We start from the raw sequence: 22,526 nt of genomic DNA, 5'->3' as shown, positions 1-22,526 counted from the left end.
TGGACATTTGCAATAATGATACTGCTATGTGTCCCCCTTTGTACCAGTAGGGGGTGAGTGGTGACACACTGTGCTGTACTTGAGCCAGGGGTGGAGTTTTGGTTTATGTTTTAAGTGTTTTTTAAACTTTTGGAGTTTTTTTTGTCTAAATAAAGTACAGTATATTGCTATTTTTTTTATACCTGTTTCCTTTTTACTTTTGGTTGTTCACTGAAATAAATGTGTCCTGTGCCTCTATGCACACAGATTCGTCAGCACCCATTTTGACATTCTGCTGATGTATTTGCGCCTCGTATGTTTTTGGCATGAACGCACCTTATGGCTGGGTTCATATTGTGCTATATTAAATGTATACACTGGTAAACGCTCCCAATGTATATGTTGAACATAAGCTGTGACAGGTGCATTGGCATCCGCTGCCCACAGATTAATACAGGATCCATTAACAGATACACAGAAAGCTTTTTCATAATGTATCTCTGAATTGCATGCCATTCTAGCCTAAGGGCAACAGATGCCAATGTTAAGCATGCATTTACAAACTGGTCACCTATAGGCTCCAATCACATCAGTTTAATAGATATGTCATTGAAAAATGTATCTATATTGGTTAAACAGATGCCAGTGACAGATGCTATACAGAGAGCATAGGCTGATACATTTTTTTAAGGAAATAGTGCAGTCTACATTATTGTAGTATACTAATATACTCTGGCCATAAGAAACATAATAGGACGCCATCTGATGAACAAACAAATCACTATTAGGGCATTTACCTTTCACATTGTACATTCTATACATGCAGAAAGGATGCTGCTCTTACCACACAACCCAAACCTACTGACAGAGGACTATCAACAGAAAACCTTACTGTGACTCCCCATTCATAATAATAGCAGAGAAGTAAGAACTGTCTTTATTACTGATCCCTGTATGAACAGACAGGACTGCATTCACACACTGATATTCTACCTGTCACATTACAAGATATATCGCATACTCAACCTGGGCAGACGAAATAAAATGCCAGTAAATCATTTATGCATAGGAATCTCACAGCTGCCGTGTCCTCACATGAAAGGTGAGCTGAAAATAGCTTGTATCGTACTGTATAATAAACCCCCGAGCGCAGCTCTGCACAAGGATACTTGTCGGATTTTAAAATGCTCTTAATTTCAAGTGCGTCTTTACAAAATGCAGGAAAAAACAATGTAATACAATAGGACACAGTGCACACACTAGCTAACCAGCACAATGATTTAGGAGTGGCAAATACTATTGATTTCTATGGCTCTGTGCACACTGCGTTTGAGCCCTCCAGAAAAATCAGCACGGTATTATTATTTTATTTTTTTTGTATCAGCCCTATGTATAGGAATACATAGGTCTCTCACTGACTGCATTTTATCATTGTCTCTATGTCACTGCATTCATATATAGTATGACAGGTAAGTGCCTTCCTTCCACAGGCGGTATACATGGGGAGTTACAGTACATCTGTTCTGCAGAAGGCATGTCAGCCAGCTATAAACTAATGTTTGCTAATGGGATGTAGACTGCAGATTGTGATAAAAAGTCTATATCCTAAAGGGAAGCAAGAAATATAAAATCCCCCCATCTGCTGTCCTATAATCTGGCACTACCATCAATGCAGGCAGTGCAATAATAAAATATACCTAAGGAATTGCCCTTTTTATCCAATTGTCTAATATCTTCTGAAGATGCTCATAAAATAATGATTAAGAAAGTTCAGATATAGGGGAAAAGACTATGATGCATCCTGGGCTCTCTCATGCACCTTGTATTTACAGAGCACAAACTCATATTAAGCGAGTCAGTCCTACAATTTTGGGACTGGAAGGCCTATACAATAAAACCTATACTATAAGCACTATACAATAAAACCTTTCTGGACACCCTTTTAGCTCCTGGCTAATATATCTGCAGCCTGAAAAGCCCAAGCAAAGAGCCAGACCTCAGAGACTGACCTCAAATCTGGCATCACTCAGGCTCCACAGATCCCCTTTTCTCTGGCCTCAGCCCACAGACCTCGGTGGCTAATCTCAGTCCTTGCTGGAAAGCTTCACTCAGTCCCCAATACTCCTGTGCCTTTACTTCCAGACCACCAGTTTGTCCGCACACAGACAATGGGCCCCTTAGGCACTCTCCCTCTAATGGCCTCTCCTGTCCCCAGTATAAGGCAGTGCAATGGAGGCTCAAGCTCACCATGTTCTCCAGCAACTATGTTTCCTGGTGCCCTGCTACTAGCAGGGTCTGGCGGTGATACCGCTTACAGACAAAAGGGCAACAGGTGCACATACAGACGTGGGGCACAGCAGAGATAACATGTTAATGAGGGTAGACCACCTATCAAACAACCTAAAGAAGAGCACAGAGAATTTATGTAAGAGTGGGAGGAAGAGGTCCACTCCAATACAATAAGTTGATATTACAGGGCCTAAATTATGTTACTCAAATTCAAGTAATAAATGTCTGAAAATAATGATGCTTAATGGTTTTTGCATATCCATATGGAGCTGTAAACCACAGGATAAATGTCTCTGCTATAAACTATAGACATATGTTTACTATTCATTCCAAGAAGCGTAACCAAAAGAGAAGAAGAGGAACATCTAATTCAGCTTCCTTCTGTGGTGTGATAAATGCTGCTATCACCGACAAAGTGCCTGTGTGGAAACACAGAATGACGTTATAGGCAGAATGTTTATTTGAGCTGATTTTGCGCTAAATATATTTCTTGTGATCAGTTTCAACTACTGATGAGAACTAATCCTATGTACAATACTCTTCTTCTAATCATACAAATCTACTGTATAATGATAGTGACAGGGAATCTGTCAGCTATATACCAAGCTCAGACATAAGCAGGTAGCAAATGATACCTGTCTCTTAGCTGATGGTTGTTTGCCAATTCCTAAAATCATGTTTTCTTTGCAATTGATGAAATGTCTTCTTTCAAGCTGGAGTCAGAGGCCATGCTTAGGTGCAACGTGCATAGGTATGTATAAAGAGATGTGACATCATAGCTAATCCAAACTTAATTTTTGCCGTAAAACATCACTAAAAGCGCATCACATATAGTACATTGTGTGTGTCCTGCAGGAACTCTGTAACCCAGAGACCGAAGGCTGTAAGAAAAAAATCCAGCCAGCTACTAAATCACTCACACAGGAACCATCCCTGCAACTATACAGAAAGTCACATAGGTAGAGGTATTATCCCCTTATGTACCACCTTGGGTAATCCATATGTAGTGTCCCACTACGTGTTTTTATTTTCTCTTCTTACACCTTGGTAAAACTGTATCACCCTAATATTACAGGTTATGACAGGAGGCCACTGTTCCTTACTCCAACCACTAGATGTCACACTCTCACCTCACAGCTGCAGCTAACACTTAGGTCTAGCTATACACACACTTCCCTTTTTCAGTAACTACTTCCCTTTAGTTAGTTAGTTCTTGGCTACTGGCCAGGCAGGACGTGTATGTTGCTGTCCCTGACACTAGCTTCCCAACCTTTATGGGTTGCTAGACCAGAACCCTTGGGAAACCGGAGACAAGGGAGTCTTCACCCTTGCCTACGCCAAGGATAGACTAGCTAAAACAAGACAGTCGACCACCTCAGGGCCCTTTTACACAGAAAGATTATCTGACAGATTATCTGCCAAAGATTTGAAGCCAAAGCCAGGACTAGATTTGAAAAGAGGAGAAATCTCAGGCTTTTATGTATGACCTGATCTCTGTTTATAGTCTGTTCCTGGTTTTGGCTTCAAATCTTTGGCAGATAATCTGTCAGATAATCTTTCTGTGTAAAAGGGCCCTTAGATAAAGGACGAAGAATCTGGACCTGCAGTTGCTGTGTGTTTAGGGGAGTGTGTTACCGGTCTGGGCCACCGTGACAAGTAGTCTGCCAAACACCACAACCCACCAGCAACCTGGGCCACAGCACATAAATAACAGGTGTGATGGGGTCCTTTATATTCATATACCTATACTTTTTAAGACATAGTAGCCCAAGAGCTACACGATCATTTATCATTAACACCAGATGCCTATTGAATGTGGAGGTGGGATTATATGCAAATTGGGTATAAATAGAATCATCCGACAACATCAAATCTATCTGTGTAATGTTATTACCTAGAAATACATAAGTGTCTCCCATATTAGACGTCCTAATAACAATAACCTCATATATACATAGAGGGCCTGTTGTTGGTTTGGGACAAGTCACAATGAAGGCAACCAGATCTTGATGAGTCATACAATAATTTCATATCAAATGATACGAAACTGGTCCATGGAGTCAGTTTGAAGACAACTGAACAGAACTGGGGTTTAGAAGTAACAAACTTCAATGCATTATCAATATTAGATGTATTGCCCCCCAGGTTCACAAAACTGCATCTGGTGCTGGAAATCCTGGTTCCTAAATCCATTATCTGGAAAAAGTATGGCTATGCGCATCACCCATTCTTTCTACATCAAGTCCATAAAGGAAACTTTTAACTGTTAAATATCTAATAAATGTATTAAAGGAGAAGTCCAGAGAAGATTTTTATTAAAGCATTGTAATGCCCCCCAAAAGTTATACAAATCACCAATATACACTTATTTACGGCAAATGCTTATAAAGTGCTTTTTTCCCTGCACTTACTACTGTATCAAGGCTTCACTTCCTGGATAACATGGTGATGTCACGACCCGACTCCCAGAGCTGTACGGGCTGTGGCTGCTAGAGAGGAGGATGGCAGGAGGACACTGAGGGACACAGGGCACTGGAGGGACACTGAGCATCCCTCTGCCATCATCCTCTCCAGCAGCCACAGCCCGCACAGCTCCAGGAAGTGAAGCCTTGATGCAGTAGAAAGTGCAGGGAAAAAAGCACTTTATAAGCATTTCCCGTAATAAGTGTATATTGGTGATTTGTATAAATTTTGGGGGCCAATACAATACTATAATAAATTTTGTCGTCAGACTTCTCTATTAAGTGTTTAAGTCAAGGCAACATTAACTTAGGACTTATGTTCTCTCTATACTTATTTTTTTTTCTCTCAAACTCCAGAAACATGTGTCTAGGTATCTGAGTAAAATTAAATTGTGAATCCTATTGGCATATACTACATGTACAATGCTGAGAAGCAGGTTGGTTCTTTTAGGATGAGACTATTAGTTGGTGTGGGGTTTTGAGGTCAGGAAGTGAAGCCTTGATGCAGTAGTAAGAGCAGGGAAAAAGGCACTTTATGTGCATTTCCCAGAATAAGGCTATGTTCACACAACGTAAGAGACTGGCCGTTCCATGATCCGTCCGGGTCACGGAACAGCTGGTCTCTGAAAAGATCGTCCTGGCCGGTACTGCAGGATGATCTTTGGCACCGTAGAGTTCTGATGCGAGCGCATCCGTACTCCCCACAGCTCCGGCGGCATGCTCCATAGTGTGAACTGACACGGTTTTCTGCGGCATGCGACATGTCAGTTGTTTGCAGCGCCGCTAGGGATTCCGGCCGGAGCGTATACTATGTGTATGCGCTCCTGCCGGGATCCCATAGACGGTAAGGCAACGTATATTTCTGTGATAATCACAGCCGTTGTACAACTGTTGGGGGCAATACAATACTTTAATAAATATTTTCGCCGGACTTCTCCTTTAAGATCTTTCATGGTTGAGGACAAATCAAAGGATCTAGTAGGTATAAAGTTTAGGCAGGGTATGGATCTTACACAATAAAATAAGTACATGTAAGTCTAGGTGTGTTTGTTTTGCATCCATGCTGGTTTTCCAGTGTTTGTAGTCTCCTTTGTGCCGTCATAACTTTTTACTGTTTGGGATCTCTTTGTTTGTTTTTTTACAGTAAGTGGCACTCACTATCTAAGAACACCGACAGAAAAGTGGAATCAGTACTCTTTATGGTAGTATCTGAAAACTCGAACTTGGTTGAGGAGAAACTCACCTGAGCCTTATGCCTTATGTTTTGTTTTATATGTCTGCCATAACTTCCTCTTGTATAGTTATTTGGAGTTTTTTTTTCCACCAGCCCCAGCCATAAACTTGTATGTAATGAAATCTGCTCTTTTTTCACAGTCCCAATGGACTACTCAAATTTGGAGATTTTGTTGATTATTATGGCAAAGTTCCTCATAGTTTAGAACATCCTGATAGTTTTGCAATCCAATTCTCTAACCCAGGATTTCCTGTTTCCATGTATCTATTTTTTATTTATTTTTTTGCTCTCATAGCGGGTGATAATCCTCATCAATTTTAAAGAGCACTCTAGACAACTCCTGATTCCACTCCTTACAGAAAGCTGTGCTGGGGATTATCTTAATTCTCAGTCCTCTTGGAATCATATCCTTTTGCAAGTAAGTATCCAGGATACTATAATCCCACCACAGCCATGTTTCTTGATTGGTCAATTTTTCCAATTTATGAACTGTTTTTTTTTTTACATTCTAAGAGTCTAGTTTCTATAGCAGAATAATGCATGAATACATCTGCCAGCATTTCCTGGCATGTCAGACATTTAATTAAAAAAAAAATAATTATTCTGACAGACTTACCTGTATACACACGTGAAATCTGTCTCCATTCATCGTTATGGGTGGTCACCATGGCTACCCATCCTACTGACAACAGAGGCGGGCAGCCAAACACAAAAGAGGCCAACCTATCAACATTACAGGAGTGCCCAGCACTAAACCTGTATACTGTATTGTTTTTTTGTATTTATGCTGCCAGCCGATTCTGACCCGGTCTGTATAAGATATTTCCCTGGTCCTGTTTTGGCTTGTGATGTTGTTCTACCCTTGGATTGTATCTGGTTTCTGTCCTGTATGCTGATTTTGCCCCTGACATTCCTTCCTGGCTTGACTCGAACTATTGACTTTTCCTCCATAACTGCTTGTGCACCTAGAGTAGGGGCCATCACCCAGTTGGAAGGGGTGCCTGAAGGGCAGATCTAGAGCTATAGCAAAGCAGTAGTGGTATATATGCCCACAGATCGCAAGTGGGGGCATAGAAGGTTCCTAGAAACATCTATATACAAAAAGTATCCAGTTCACCCACAATCTTGTACCCTCTAGTATCAGGAGCAGGCCCCATGTCGGGCCCAAACACAACTTTCTAAGTAATAATTCACAATGAGTGATCCAGGGTGACTGGTAAAAATCTTCCATCTGTATTAGGCTGGGTTCACACTGCGTTTTTGCAGTTCATTTAACATATCTGTTTTTAAATGGTAACTTGTAACATACATAAAAACATGGTGAACTACAATTCTGTAAACGCTAAAGGTTTTTTTTCAATGGAAGTCAATGGAAAATAAAATCCAAACAGATTGCACACAACTGCAACCATTTTTTATTTTTTTCTCATACAAATGTACAGTCATGGCCAAAAGTTTTGAGAATGACACAAATATTATATTTTCACATGGTCTGCTGCCCTCTTGTTTTTATGTGTCTTTGTCACATGTTTTTATCACATACAGAAATATAATTGCAATCATATTATGAGTAACAAAAGCTTATATTGACAGTTAGCGAGTTAATGCAGCAAGTCAATATTTGCAGTGTTGACCCTTCTTCTTCAGGACCTCTGCAATTCTCCCTGGCATGCTCTCAATCAACTTCTGGACCAAATCCTGACTGATAGCAGCCCATTCTTGCACAGTCAATGCTTGCATTTTGTCAGAATTTGTTGGTTTTTGGTTGTCCACCCGTCTCTTGATGATTGACCACAAGTTCTCAATGGAATTAAGATCTGGGGAGTTTCCAGGCCATGGACCCAAAATCTTTATCATTTGTTCCCTGAGCCATTTAGTTATCACCTTTGCTTTATGGCAAAGTTCTCTATCATGCTGGAAAAGGCATTGTTGATCGCCAAACTGCTCTTGGACGGTTGGGAGAAGTTGCTCTTGGAGGACATTCTGGTACCATTCTTTATTCATGGCTGTTTTTAGGCAAGACTGTGAGAGAGCCAATTCCCTTGGCTGAGAAGCAACCGCACACATGAATGGTTTCAGGATGCTTTACAGTTGGCATGAGACAAGACTGGTGGAAGCGCTCACCTCGTCTTCTCCGAATAAGCTGTTTTCCAGATGTCCCAAACAATCGGAAAGGGGATTCATCAGAGAAAATAACTTTACCCCAGTCCTCAGCAGTCCACTCCCTGTACCTTTTGCAGAATATCAGTCTGTACCTGATGTTTTTTGCTGCCCTCCTCGAGACCAGGCCTTGCTCCAAGAGTCTCCACCTCACAGTGCGTGCAGATGCACTCACACCTGCCTGCTGCCATTCCTGAGCAAGCTCTGCACTGCTGGTAGCCCGTTCCCGCAGCTGAAACACTTTTTAAGAGACGGTCCTGGCACTTGCTGGTCTTTCTTGGGCGCCCTGGAGCCTTTTTGGCAACAATGGAACCTCTCTCCTTGATGTTCTTGATGATGCGATAGATTGTTGACTGAGGTGCATTTTTTCCAGCTGCGATATTCTTCTCTGTTAGGCCATTTTTGTGCACTGCAATGATGACTGCACATGTTTCTTTAGAGATAACCATGGTTAACAGAAGAGAAACAATGATGCCAAGCACCAGCCTCCTTTTAAAGTGTGGTGTCATTCTTACTTAATCATGACAGATTGATCTCCAGCCCTGTCCTCATCAACACCCACACCTGTGTTAATGGAGCAATCACTGAAACGATGTTAGCTGGTCCTTTTAAGGCAGGGCTGCAATGATGTTGAAATGTGTTTTGGGGGATAAAGTTCATTTTCTAGGCAAATATTGACTTTGCAAGTAATTGCTGTTAAGCTTATCACTCTTTATAACATTCTGGAGTATATGCAAATTGCCATTTTAAAAACTGAAGCAGTAGACTTTGTAAAAATTAATATTTGTATCATTCTCAAAACTTTTGGCTATGACTGTATACAGTAAACAGACTGCAAAAACGCAGTGTGAACAAATGACAAGCCACAGTGGTGAGACTTACAGCATTCTGGCAGGTAAACAACCTTAATCATGTTCACAATAAAAAAATGTAAGACATGCACACAACATACCAGTTAGGTATATACCTGTCATTAAACCCCTAATTATAAAAACAAACAAACAAAAAAAAAAACATAAAAAGATCAGTACCCCCTCAACAACTATTCAGCTTAGAAGAGAGGCATGACTTTATAACTTTGCAAACAGCCATCAGCTAAAGCCTCTATTACATGGAGCAACAGCGAGCAGGTGGGTACAGGGGAGGCCGGGGGGGGGGGGGGGTGCTGCCCATGTGATTGCTAGATTGTCCGGGAAGCCCATACTTCACGGAGTGATGCAGCAGATCGCTGCTATCACTGTCGTTTGTCTTTCAACATGTTGAAAGGCAAACAACAGCAATGATCAGCCAACATAGTTCATGTCGGCTGATCAATGCCTTCTATTACATGGGACGATTATCGGCAGCAACAGCCGATATTAGCCGAATACAGTCAATATTTGTTCTGTGTAATAGGGCCTAGAGACAGATATGAGTTGTTTTATCTTCGGACCTATCTGCCCATATTGAACTATTGCATTATACTAGTGTTTCACAACCAGGGCTCCCAGGAACTCTGGAGTTTCTCAGAAACTGGTGAGTGGTTCCTTAGTAGACATTAACTGATTTCAGGTTTACAACAGACATAGGGTACATAAAGGGGTCCCCACTAGAAGAAAACTTTTGCTAGTAAAAACAAAATTATAATAATTCTCTGTACAATTACACAGGAATAACTCCCAGCTAAACCAACAGTACTTTCCAAGCTGGGTAAGTGGTCAAATAATATCTATTAAAGGAAAATGGAAAAGGAGAGAAAATCTTTATTAAAAGTACTAAAAGAACATGCTGGAGGACTAGTGTGTTTCAGACCATTAGGAATAATGTAATTCTCAAAAACCTTAGTGTTCCAGCATGTGGATTTAATACTGAAGAGGATCTTACAGCATAAGACGTGCTGACCGTTTCAATCTTTCCTCTCGGTATAAGCTCATGTAATAATCATAATCATCAGATTGCAGAATCCTAGCATGGAGCCATAAAATCACAGCCTTGGATTTTAGGAAGAGAAGTTTAATAACTGGGTTCTTACCATATCGATGATACTTTATGGCTGACAAGCAAAACTCAATGCAGCTAATTTTTTTTTTTTTTTTTTTAGTCCCCCGCATGCCTAAATCCACCACAAATAAGAGGCAAGAATCCTTGAACTGTGAGAAATGATGTAGCAAATAACAATGCAGTTGTAATCTGTTGTACAAAATAGATTCCAAATGCCAATGTATTTGTTGCTAAAGGAAGTATACATAATTCATGAATGTCAAATGTAATCAGTTTTTGAAGATCTTGGCACCAGCCCGATTTCTGAAGGTCACCGGTCTTCAAGAGTTGCTTAAAAGTCAGAATATGTATCAAGATGACTCTACGTTTTTAAATCATATATGGGAAATAAACATAGAATTTATGTCGAAGTAAGCACATACGGTAGTCAGATTGAGTTAGCATCTGTCACATCGCTATGTCTCTACACAGATATGGCACACCATTTATTTCCTAAGTTTAACCTGTTCCTGTCTATGGCTATGTTCCCACTTCATAACAACAATGGTGGAAGGAGGTCGTCTCCTCAAATTATGATCATTATTAGAGTCTATAAAAATCTCAGTGAACTTCCATGCATTAAGGTTACATATCTGCATTAGAACTAAAGTGAACTTGATAAGTCTACACTACAGACTAAAAAAAAACCTCAACAGCTATGGTCGACAATATTGGAACCTTTGATTTACATTCAAAAAGCAAAATTGCCAAGTTGGGTGATGTTGCAAGGGCATCAGTGTTATAAATGGCAACTCTAGAGCATCTTGTTCTCCCTAACAGCTGGGAGAACAGTCCAAGTAATAGTGGAAGGGATGGCATTGTAGGTAGGCCAAGACAGTGGTTGTAGGGGATTCCATAATCAGTAAGACGGATAGAATAATTTGAGCGCTTCAACCGAATAATTTTGCTGTCTCCCTGGTGCCAGGTTTCGGCATGTGGTGGAAAGGGTGGGAAAATTACTTGGGGGGCTGGGGATGACCTCACCTGTCGTGGTCCATGTGGGAAGCAACGACACAATACAAGGTAGGTGGAGGTCCATTAAAAAATAATTTTAGAGAACTAGGTGCCAAATTGAAGGGAAAGACCACCAACGCTGTATTCTTTAGAATATTGCTGGTAGCATGCGCATTGCAAGAGAGACAGCTGAAGGTTAGGGATTTAAATGAATGGCTTATGTCATGGTATAGGGGAGAAGGGTTTGGGTTTTTAGAGCACTGGGCTGATTTTTCATTGGGGTACAAACTGTTTTCCACAGAATTACACCTAAATGGAAGGGGGTCTGCTGGGCTGGTGGAGAGAATCCTAGAAAGGGTAAAAGGATTTTTAAACTAGGGATGTGGGAGCCTTCCCCAGGTAACTATAGACCGGTAAGCTTAACGTCCATTGAGGGAAAACTATTCGAAGGGCTTATAAGGGACTACATCCAGGAATATATAGTACAGGAGGTAATAGTATTATAAGTGATAGCCAGCATGGTTTTCCAAGGAAAGAAGTTGACAAACCAAACTATTAGTTTTTTATGAAGAGGTGAGAAGCCTGGATAGCAGATTCGCTGTGGATATAGTGTATCTGTATTTTGCAAAAGCATTAAATACTGTCCCACATGGGCGTCTGATGTGTAAATTAAGGTCTATGGGTTTGGAATGTTTAGTCTGTAACTGGATTTAAAGCGCAACTATAATTTCAGTAGCCAAAAAATGAAATTCCTCAAATAAAAAGCCTTCGTGTTACCTTTTAAAAAGAGCCCTAAACTGCGTTGATAGTGTGTACGCTCGCTGAGATATCACCAGTTGTTTGGCTCAGAGAAATAAATGAATTTTTCTTCTGGCTGACTGAATGTGGGCGTGGCCTATCCCTCATCTCCCTGGCTGTGTCCTTCCATTCACTGACCAGCACCTTAGCAGATGTATCACACATAGCAGGATCAGATAGAGCCCCAGCATACAGTATCACAATGTAAGATTAGATACAGAGCCCCAGCAGATGGTATCACACACAGTGGGATTAGATAGTCATCTGCTCTCATTACACTGTAGGATAATGTCAGCCAGACAGGGGGAGGACCTGTTGCAGACATCTGATAGTGAATGTTATATGTACTATGGAAGGACTACAGCTGTGTTGTGCTGGGACTTGAAGTCCTCCCCTCAGTGACTCACTCACTCTCCCTCATGCAGTACATTGGAGTCATGGCTGGCATGTACCCCCTGGGTGAAGCACTGGAAACACTTATCCCTCCATCCAGCTCTTCCCCTGCGCTGCTCCTCACACACAACACCCTCAGCTCTGCTTAGTCACCTCTGTGAGGGGAGGGGGGAGAGCGTGCTGCTAGGAGGGGGGGAGGAGGTTTTGTTTATGTCTGTGTCAGGGCTGTTATCTGATCCTCCTGTCAGAGTCCGTACACTCAGGACGGATCTGCAGGGAGGGGGCGTGTCCAGCAGGAATGCAGAAATAAGTTAGAGCCAGACAGAGCTGTAAGGGCTTAATAAGCCTTATGTATTTAAAAAATTATACATTTTAGGTTATTAATGTGTATTGCAAAAAGTCTTACCATGACCTAAGCTAACTAAAACTGAATGGTCAAAATATTTTATAGTTGCGCTTTAAACCCAGTGAGTGGTGGTCAACGATTTCTACTCTGAATGGTCCCCGTTTATAGTGGTGTAGCTCAAGGTTAAGTACTGGGCCCCCTTCTATGCAGATGTTACAAGCTGACTTAAACACATTGGGGGAGATTTATGAAAGGGTATAAATATACACCTGGTGTAAACTGCCCACAGCAATCAATCACAGCTCAGCTTTCAGCTCTGGATATAAGAGGAGCTGTGATTGGTTGCTGTGGGCAGTTTACACCAGGTGTATAGTTACACCCTTTCATAAATCTCCCCCATTGAGTGTTTGGGCATCCACTTGGCAAATGAGGTTCAACGTGGATAAAAGTAAAGTTATGCACCTGGGTACTATTAACCCGCATGCATCATATGTTCTAGGGGGAGTTAAACTACGGGGTTTTATTATTATTTTGACTTGTTTTCTAAATAAATTACACTTTTTGCTCCACTAGGGGGCAACATTATACACTACACTGATTCCTCATAGAAATCAATGTAGTGTATATGCACTACATAGAATAAATTTTTCTGCAGATCGATTGTAAGGACTGCTGCAGCCTATACGAATCGATCTGCAAGCCAAGATCAGCGTCATTGAGATGCTGAGTCCCGGCAAGGGAGGTAACTGATTGCATTCAGGGAATCCTGATCAAAGCCACCAATGACTGTTTTTAAGGATATTTAAATGCAGCTGCCAGTTTTGACAGCTACATTTAAATGTCTAATTAGCAGGTACAGCGATCTACCCACGTCCGCTAAAAGCCCCAGTCCCCAGCAGCGGGGATTGCAGCAGATCAGAGTGGGGGCACCACTCCACCCCTCTCTGAAGCTCTCCACCCACATCAGAACACTTACGTTCTCATGTGGGAAGGGGTTAAGGGGAGATATGGTTAATTTATTTAACCCTTTCTGGACCGGGCTAATTTTCATTTTTGCGTTTTCGTTTTTTTCCTCCTTTTGCTTAAAAGGCCATAGCAGTTGCATTTTTACACCTACAAACCCACAAGCCATTATTTTTTTGTGTCACTAATTGTACTTTGCAATGACAGGCTGAATTTTTGCATAAAATATGCTGTGAAACTAGAAAAAAATTATATGCGCGGTGAAATTGAAGAAAGAACGCAATTCTTTTTTTTGGGGGGGAGGGGGGATTCGTTTTTACGCCGTGTCCCCTATGGAAAAGCTGACATGTTAAATATGTTCCTCAAGGCGGTACAATTAAAACGATATGTAACATGTATAACTTATTTTATGTGATGGCTTGTAAAAAATTCAAACCATTGTTAACAAATATATGTTCCCTAAAATCGCTCTATTACCATGCTTATAGCGCTTTTATCCTTTGGTCTATGGGGCTGTGTGAGGTGTCAATTTTTGCGCCATGATGTGTTCTTTCTATCGATACCCTGATTGCGCATATGTGACTTTTTGATCGCTTTTTATTACAATTTTTCTGGATTTGATGCGACCAAAAATGCGCAATTTTGGGATTTTTTTTGCGCTTACGCCGTTTACTGTGCGAGATCAGGAATGTGATAAATTAATAGTTCAGGCGATTACGCAAGCAGAGATATCAAACATGTTTATTTATTTATTTTTATTTATAACATGGGAAAAGGGGGGCTTCTTCTTAAAAATCCTTTTTTTTTTATACATATACTAGAAGCTCCCCTGGGGGACTTCTAGTATATGCACACTGATCTCTCATAGAGATCTATGCTGTATAGGATATACAGCATAGATTGATAAGATCAGTGTTCTATTGCTTTTGGCTGCAGCGATCTCCCCACTAGACAGGGAGAATTGGCTGCAGTAACTCTTCAGATGCAGCTGTCAAGTTTGACAGCTGCACTGAAGACGTAATTAGTGGGCACTGCGATCGGACCGTGCCCGCTAATAGCCGCGGTCCCGGGCTACATGCCGCTCCCGGGACCGCCACGGTTCAGAGCGGGGTTGCCGCGCTGCCCCACCCGCGTGAGGACATACAGTTACGTCCTCGTGCGGGAGGGGGTTAAATTTATAAATGGCCCCTACAAGAAATACGGGGAAAAGATGTTCTAGGTAAAACCCCCTCAAAAGATAAGGGGGCACTGCCTTCACCTGGAGAAAAAAAAAAATTCAATCTCCGGAGGCGACAAGCCTTCTTTACCATGAGAACAGAGAATCTGTGGAACAGTCTTACACAGGATCTAGTCACAGCAAAGCCCTCCACTGGGCTTCAAAACAGGCAAGTTCTTAGCACAAAAAAAAAAAAAAAAACACTATCTCACTACCCATTCTCTATTCTGTATCCATATTAAATCCACAACCAGTTTTATGTGCAGATTTTGGAACAGATTTCAGCATTGATTTTGACCATGTGAATACAGCCTAAACTCGCAGCAGTTCTAGAATTTCTAGCTGTCCAAGGTAAACGACCTGAAGGAAGAAACAGCACATGTTCCCCTATAAGAGTAGGCACACCTTATGTCAGAAAAAGGTGGCACAAGTGGAGAATTGCAGTGAATCCTGCAGTACTGCCCCACTCCTGAGACGCTCACAACACTTCAGCACAGGCTTTTGATTAACAAAGGGTATTATCCACTGCAATATATTAAGATGATGAAGTCACTTGAAGAAGTTAATATGACTTGAGGAGCTCAGTGAATGGAGAGGGGCGTATCTTTCCCAGCTCCCTTGGAACGGCATATCTCCATCCATATTTGCATTTGTCAAGTAAATGAAATGGGTGATTTTAATACATTTACATTAATCATAAATATCTTTCTTTTCTTTATTGAAAGAGAGAAATGTATCTCTTCTCAAGGATGGAAGTCATCAGCATAGTGTTCTAGCAGTATGACAATATAAGCTGACAGATCAATGCAAGTGTCCCAGTACTTTCATCTGCTGAAGTCAGGTACAAGAATGGATTAACATCTTCCATGTAACCAAATAAGACTAACATTTTACTGAATCCCCCTCAGCGGTGCGGTCACTGCAAAATACACAGTCACAGATACATGATTCTCATCTGATTTCTCCTATTGTTATTAATGAGTAACATGGAATTGGTTTTAGCCTTTAACCCTTTGAGGACCAGGCCCAAAATAACCCAGTGGACCGTGCAAATTTTGATCTTAGTGTTTTCGTTTTTCCCTCCTCCCCTTCTAAGAGCTCTAGCACTCTCAGTTTTCTATCTACAAGGCCCTGTAATGGCTTATTTGTTACAGGAATAGTTGTACTTTGTAATGGCGTCTTTCATTTTACCATAACATGTATGACGGAATCCCAAATATATTATTTATGAAGATATAAATTGGTGAAATCGTAAAAAAGAATGCAATATGGTAAGGTTTGGGGGGTTCCTGTGTCTACGTAATGCACTATATGGTAAAAGTGACATGATACAATTATTCTATAGGTCAGTCCGAACACAACCATATGCAGGTTACACAGATTCTCTAATGTTATATATTTTTTTTTAAATGAAATCCTTTTTTTTGGCAATTAATAATTAATAAAATGGGCCTATTGTGACATTTATAACTGTTTTAGTTTTTCACCTACGGGGCTGTTTGAGATGCCATTTTTTCCGCCATGATCTCTAGTTTTTATTAATACCATATTTGTAAAGATCGGACGTTTTGATCACTTTTTAAAAAATTTTTTTTATATATAATGTAACATAATATTGGTAATCCGCGCACTTTTTTCCCTCTTTTCGTCTAAGCCGTTCTCCGTTCACAATGACGCTTGTTATATTTTAATAGATCGGACAATTACGCACGCTACGGTTATATTATATGTTTATTTGTTTTTATATGTTTTATTTATATATTGGGATAGGGGGGCGATTTCAACTTTTATTGGGGGAGGGGCTTTGGGGTAGCTTATTAGTGTTTTTAACTTTTTTTTTTTTTTTTACACATTTGAAGTCCATTTGAGGGACTTTTACATTCATTACTTTGATTTCATACACTGATCATTGCTATGCCATAGGCATAGCATTGATCAGTGTGACAGGCGATCTTCTCATTGAGCCTGCCTGTGCAGGCTCAGTGAGCAGATCGCCGTTTAGACCGCACGGAGGAAGGTAAGAGACCTCCAGCGGTCCGTTTTAACGATCGGGACCCCCGCAGTCACACTGAGGGGATCTCGATCGGTAAGTGACAGGGGACTCCCCCTGTCACTTACATTTAAACGCTGCGGCCGCACCGCGATCACGGTGTTTAAGGAATTAATGACACGCTGCAGCGTGTTATTACCGGTGAGGTCACGGCTGCTGATTGCAGCCAGCCCCCACCTTCTATGAAGCGCGCTCCGCTCCGGAGCACGCTTCATAGCCGGAGAAACACCCAGGACGTATAGTTACGCCCTAGGTCGTCTGGGGACAGACTTCCATGTCGTAACTATACGCCCTGGGTCGTCTAAGGGTTAAGGAGAATCCTTTATTCAAAACCCATATCTCCAATGTTTAGAGGATGGCATCCCCCATTCAAATCTGATAACTGGTTGTGCTACCCTTGGTGGAAACAACTGCAACTAACTTACAATAAAGAGAATCTACCAGAAACCTGTGCTCCATATTCTGAAATATTGCTAAAAATTTTATTTTGCAGATGACACCAAGCTTTGTAGTACAGTACAGTCTATGGAGGATGTGCAGTGTTTGGATGTCCACTTGGCAAATGAGGTTCAATGTGGATAAATGTAAAGTTATGCACCTGGGTACTAATAACTAGAGATGATCGAACAGCGCTGATGTTCAGGTTTGTAGGAACTCAAACCATTGGTATTTGACTCCCGCAGTCTTCCCATTCTGTGGGCAAGGTGGACACAGCCAGAGTCCCGCCTGGAAAACAGAAATACAGCCTGGACCATAGGTTGTATTCCTGTGTTCCAGGTGGGACTCGGGCTGTCTCCACCTTCCCCAAGGGAACGGGAAGGCAGCGCAAGTCAAATGCCGATGGTTCGAGTTTGTACGAACCTGAACATCAGTACTGTTCGCTCATCTCTACTAATAACCCACATGCATCATATGTCCTAGGGGGAGTTACATTGGGAGAGTCACTGATGGAGAAGGATCTGGGTGTACTTGTAGATAATAGACTACAGAACAGCACACAATGTCAGTCAGCTGCTTCTAAGGCCAGCAGGATATTGTCATGCATGAAACTCTCGGGCAGGGATATAATATTACCGCTTTCTAAAGCTTTGGTGCGGCCTCATCTGGAGTATGCTGTTCAGTTCTGGGCACCGATTCATAGAAAGGATGTTCTAGAGCTGGAAAAGGTACAAAAACGGGCAACCAAACTTATAAAGGGAATGGAGCATCTTAGTTACGAGGAGAGATTTACAAAAAAATTTAATTTGTTTAGTCTGGAGAAGAGACGTTTAAGGGGAGATATGACTAATTTATTTAAATATATAAATGGCCCCTACAAGAAATATGGGGAAAAAATGTTCCAGGTAAAACCCCCTCAAAGGACAAGGGGGCACTGCCTCCGCCTGGAGAAAAAAAGGTTCAATCTCCGGAGGTGACAAGCCTTCTTTACCATAAGAACAATGAATCTGTGGAACAGTCTACCCCAGGATCTGGTCACAGCAAAAACAAAGGAGGACTTCAAAACAGGGCTAGACAAGTTCTTAGACCAAAATAATATAAATGCATATGTATAGAACCTATCCATCATTTATCCCCCTTCCCTTCATCCATCCCCTCCTTGGCTGAACTTGATGGACACGTGTTCTTTTCAACCATACTATGTAACATTTAGAAAATATTAATTGATAAGAGAAAAAAAAAAACATGTTTCAGTATCTGCTTCTAATCAGTTTAAAAAAATCTAGGTTATATGTTCCCTTTAAAGGGAACCAATTACCCACCTGAGATATCTGGGCACAGCGTCTGAGAGCTGTGCCTGGCAGCTGTAAGGTACCAGGGCCTGCTTGATTGGCAGCCCGTGTCCTGGGAAGTTCATGCAAAGCCCAGCACTCGGGCTCCCAATTGAGTGTGAGTGGCTGAGAAGAGGACAAAGGCAGCGTGGCTACATGCCACTGCGGCTTCACCCTGATACCTACTTACTGGGTGTCGGGACGGAGGATTAAAGATCAATATTTTGAAATTGCCGCCCTGCTGGAGTCTGCCAGTCACAGCATCGGGGAGCTGTGTACACAGATGTAAGGTACTGGGGACAGGTCACATTCCCTCAGGGAGGTGACTGGTTCCCTTCAAAAAGAACACTTGGTGTTTCTTTGGGTTATTTCTGAAAAAAAATTAAATTAATCGGTCAGAGGTCAAAATGTTCCTAGCACTGTAAGCTCAATATGAGGCTATTCTAGCACAGCTCCCAGCAACTAGACATCCCCTTATAATAACTTGCAGCATTGTCGAGCATTGGTGACAAATTATATAATTGACTTCTTGCAAAAAAATGGCGGCCAAGTCATTTGTATAAACAGCTCCTGACCTTGCGCCATTTTCAGATGCATTTCTTCTCCCATAAGCGATCTATGACAGCTTTTATAAATGTATTTTTCCTGGAAGAAAGCCGGCACAGTTCTCCTTATTAGAACAATTTGGCTGGGAAAATGTGTATTATATTTATTAGGCTATAATTTCATTAAATCCCAGCAGTAATCGGAGGAGTTTATATATTTTTCAGTAGTTTTACGGTTCCTGTATAACTGAGTGGTTTTTACAAAAATGCCCTGTGTGATAATGGGTGCAGAATGCACCAAGGTCACCAGCATAGCGTGGTTTGAAGCCGCTGATGGAAATGTGTACAATTCCGGTAAATCCATGGCCACACATGGATTATTAGTCGTGAATTTTTGCTGTTGTCTATGATGAATGAGGTTTTTCAAACACTAGTCACATACTACAGAAAGTGCCTAAGGCCTAACATACATGACACAGCCACAGCTGTGTCCCCTGCCATTCCCAAGTACAAAACATATCATACAGTGGTAGCGTATCCCTTAATGTTGTCACATCCATCAATGTCACCGGATGACACATTATTGCAGCCATATAGTCTGGCTTGCATAAAAAAAGCCAAGCCAGAATCTTTATTTTAATCCTATCGATAAGTTTCATTTTGTCCATTACTAGTAGAGGGTATATGCACACTGAGCAATTCTTACGGAATTTTCGAGTGGATAAAAATTGAGCAGTCTTGGATGTCATGGTTTTCTATTGGATTTCCACGCATACAGCAAGTTTTCTGTCTGGAATTTCCACGCAGAGTCTGCGTTCCAAGAACGGATATGTTAATTCTTTGGACAGATTCCGCTAGAGGAATCCTATAGAAGTCAATGAGGTTTAAATTCTGCTCGATTTCCACTCCTAAAAACGGCGGATAATTCCGCCGCAGAATGCCTCCAGCCTCCCTGTCATAATGACAGTCTATGGGAGGCTCACGCGGCTCCTCTCTCCGCGCTGAAGAATGAACATGTTCATTCTTCAGCGCCGAGAGATGTGGCGTGCGAGCCTCCATAGACTCATTATGACAGGGAGACTGGAGGCATGTCCGCCGCAGAATTCTGCCGCTTTTGCTCTGTGTGCATGGGGCCATTCTGCCAGAGCAGAAAAGCAGAGGAATTTCAAGCAGAAAGCTTACCTCTTCAATTCCTTGCAAAATCCGTGAGAATTGCTCAGTGTGCATATAACCTGACACAGGAGGAGCTTAGCACACCATGCGTAAGGGATCTATTACACCAACAGATTATCTGACAGATTTTTTTGAGCCAAAGCCAAGAATAGACTATTCACAGAGAATAAGGTAATAAAGGAAAGACTAAAAGCCCTATTCCACGGAACGATTATCGTCCGTATTCGGCCGATATCGGCCGCTACGGACAATAATCGTCCCGTGGAATAGAATGCAACGATCAGCCGACATCGTTCATGTCGGCTGATCGTTGCAGTCGCTTGTTTTTCAACATGTTGAAAAACAAGCGACTAATACAGCAACGATCTGCTGCCGTCGCTCCGTTGAATAAAAGCATCGGCAGCAGACGCTGCTATATCCAATGGGCTGCCCGGACGATCAGCGATCACCCGGGCAGCCCCCCTGCAGCTCCCCACCGCCCCTCCCGCACTCACCCGCCGTGTTGAATAGCGGCGGCAGTGAGCAGGGAACGCTGAGAGCGCTCGTTTGCACTAGACGACCCGTGAAATAGGGCCATAAGATTTCTCCTCTTTTCAAATCCATTCCTGGCATTGGCTTAAAAAAATCTGTCAGATAATCTGTTGGTGTAATAGGGCCCTAAGATCGTAGCACACCACACGTTTCAGTGAGTAACATATATGTATGTATGTAAAACGAAATACAGGAAATTACTTAGTCATTTGTTGTCCCAGCCCTGTCCTAGATGGTGATACCCCTGGATAACCATAACACATCGTTTTTTTTCACATTATTTTCAATGCAGTGATATTGCCAAGGATGAATAAGCCCTTATACACTAAGCGCTTCAGATGGTAAGAGGAAGAAAATCACCAAGTGGCATATCCCGGACAAGATGAAAAGATAGCACGTCTGAGGAATACGGGGGATATTCCAAGCAATGTAATTCAAGCTTAGGAGGTGCATATCTCACCCCCCCAATGGCACATCTGGGGCGCACACCAGCATATCCCTGGCACACAGATGCATCAGCACACAGTCACATATAGAAGGCAAAACATCCAAAGTACACACTTGCATATCCCAAACAAAGAGGAGCACATCCCAGGTACACAGTGGCAGAAACAAAGCAAGAAGCAGCATAACCCAAGCACACATTGGTGCATAACGCAGGCACACAGCAGCATAACGCAGGCACACATCGGTACATATTAGGCACACAGCAGCATAACCAAGGCACACATTGGTACATATCAGGCACACAGCAGAATAACGCAGGCACACATTGGTACATATCAGGCACACAGCAGCAGAACGCAGACACACGTTGGTACATATCAGGCAAAAAGCAGAATAACTCAGGCACACATTGGCGCATAATGCAGGCACACATTGGCGCGTAACGCAGGCACACATTGGCGCATATCAGGTACACAGCAGCATAACCCAGGCGCACATTAGTACATATCAGGCACACAGCAGCATAGCCCAGGCACACATTGGTACATATCAGGCACACATTGGTACATATCAGGCACACAGCAGCATAACCCAGGCACACATTGGTGTATATCAGGTACACAGCAGCATAACCGAAGGACAGCAGGCACACAGCAGTATATTCCATCTAATGATATAGGGGGTAAAATAAACCTCCCCCTATATGTATGCTGGCAATATAAGAATATATAGACCCCTACTATTACACTATACGAACAGAGGGATGTAAACAAATACTTACAGGAGTTGATGCAGCTAGGCAACACCTGTAACAGCGTGGTCCTATAGAGGGGAGGCGGAAGTGTTGTACAAGTTACTATGACAACGAGAAGTGCCTCCCTGCAGCATGACGTCATATAGCCCGCCCACTGAGCTGGAAGAGCACGGTAACGCGACACCACGCCTCCCAGCCTCTACAGCACATGACACTTGCTTTAACCCTTTCCTGGATATTCCTGTCAGCCTGGTTCAGTACAATGGATACAGACTCTCTATGAGTATACCGATAGCCTGTGCATATAAACAATACAAGCACTAGCTGCAGTTACACATGGAATACACAGCTGTGTGTATGGGCACAAATCCCCGGATTATTGATATAGAAATGACACATATGGAAGATAACACTGCGCAACAAGACATATACAAGCGTATAGAA

The 22,526-nt window shown here is 42.0% G+C and overlaps 1 protein-coding gene across 4 annotated transcripts in view; it reads right to left on the bottom strand.

Annotated features, from left to right (window-relative positions):
• ZBBX (zinc finger B-box domain containing) overlaps nt 1-22,192 on the bottom strand; it is a 167,313-nt gene extending 145,121 nt beyond the window's left edge. For all 4 annotated transcript variants that reach the window (XM_069973831.1, XM_069973833.1, XM_069973832.1 and 1 more), the window contains exon 1: nt 22,110-22,192. The gene's annotated coding sequence lies outside the window, so the exon portion shown is untranslated. The remainder of the gene's footprint in view (nt 1-22,109) is intronic.
• Nucleotides 22,193-22,526: the final 334 nt, after the last annotated feature.

The sequence above is a fragment of the Dendropsophus ebraccatus genome, chromosome 6 (genome assembly GCF_027789765.1).
Source record: "Dendropsophus ebraccatus isolate aDenEbr1 chromosome 6, aDenEbr1.pat, whole genome shotgun sequence".
Classification (NCBI taxonomy): Eukaryota; Metazoa; Chordata; class Amphibia; order Anura; family Hylidae; genus Dendropsophus; species Dendropsophus ebraccatus.
This window is presented reverse-complemented; position numbering and strand designations above follow the sequence as displayed.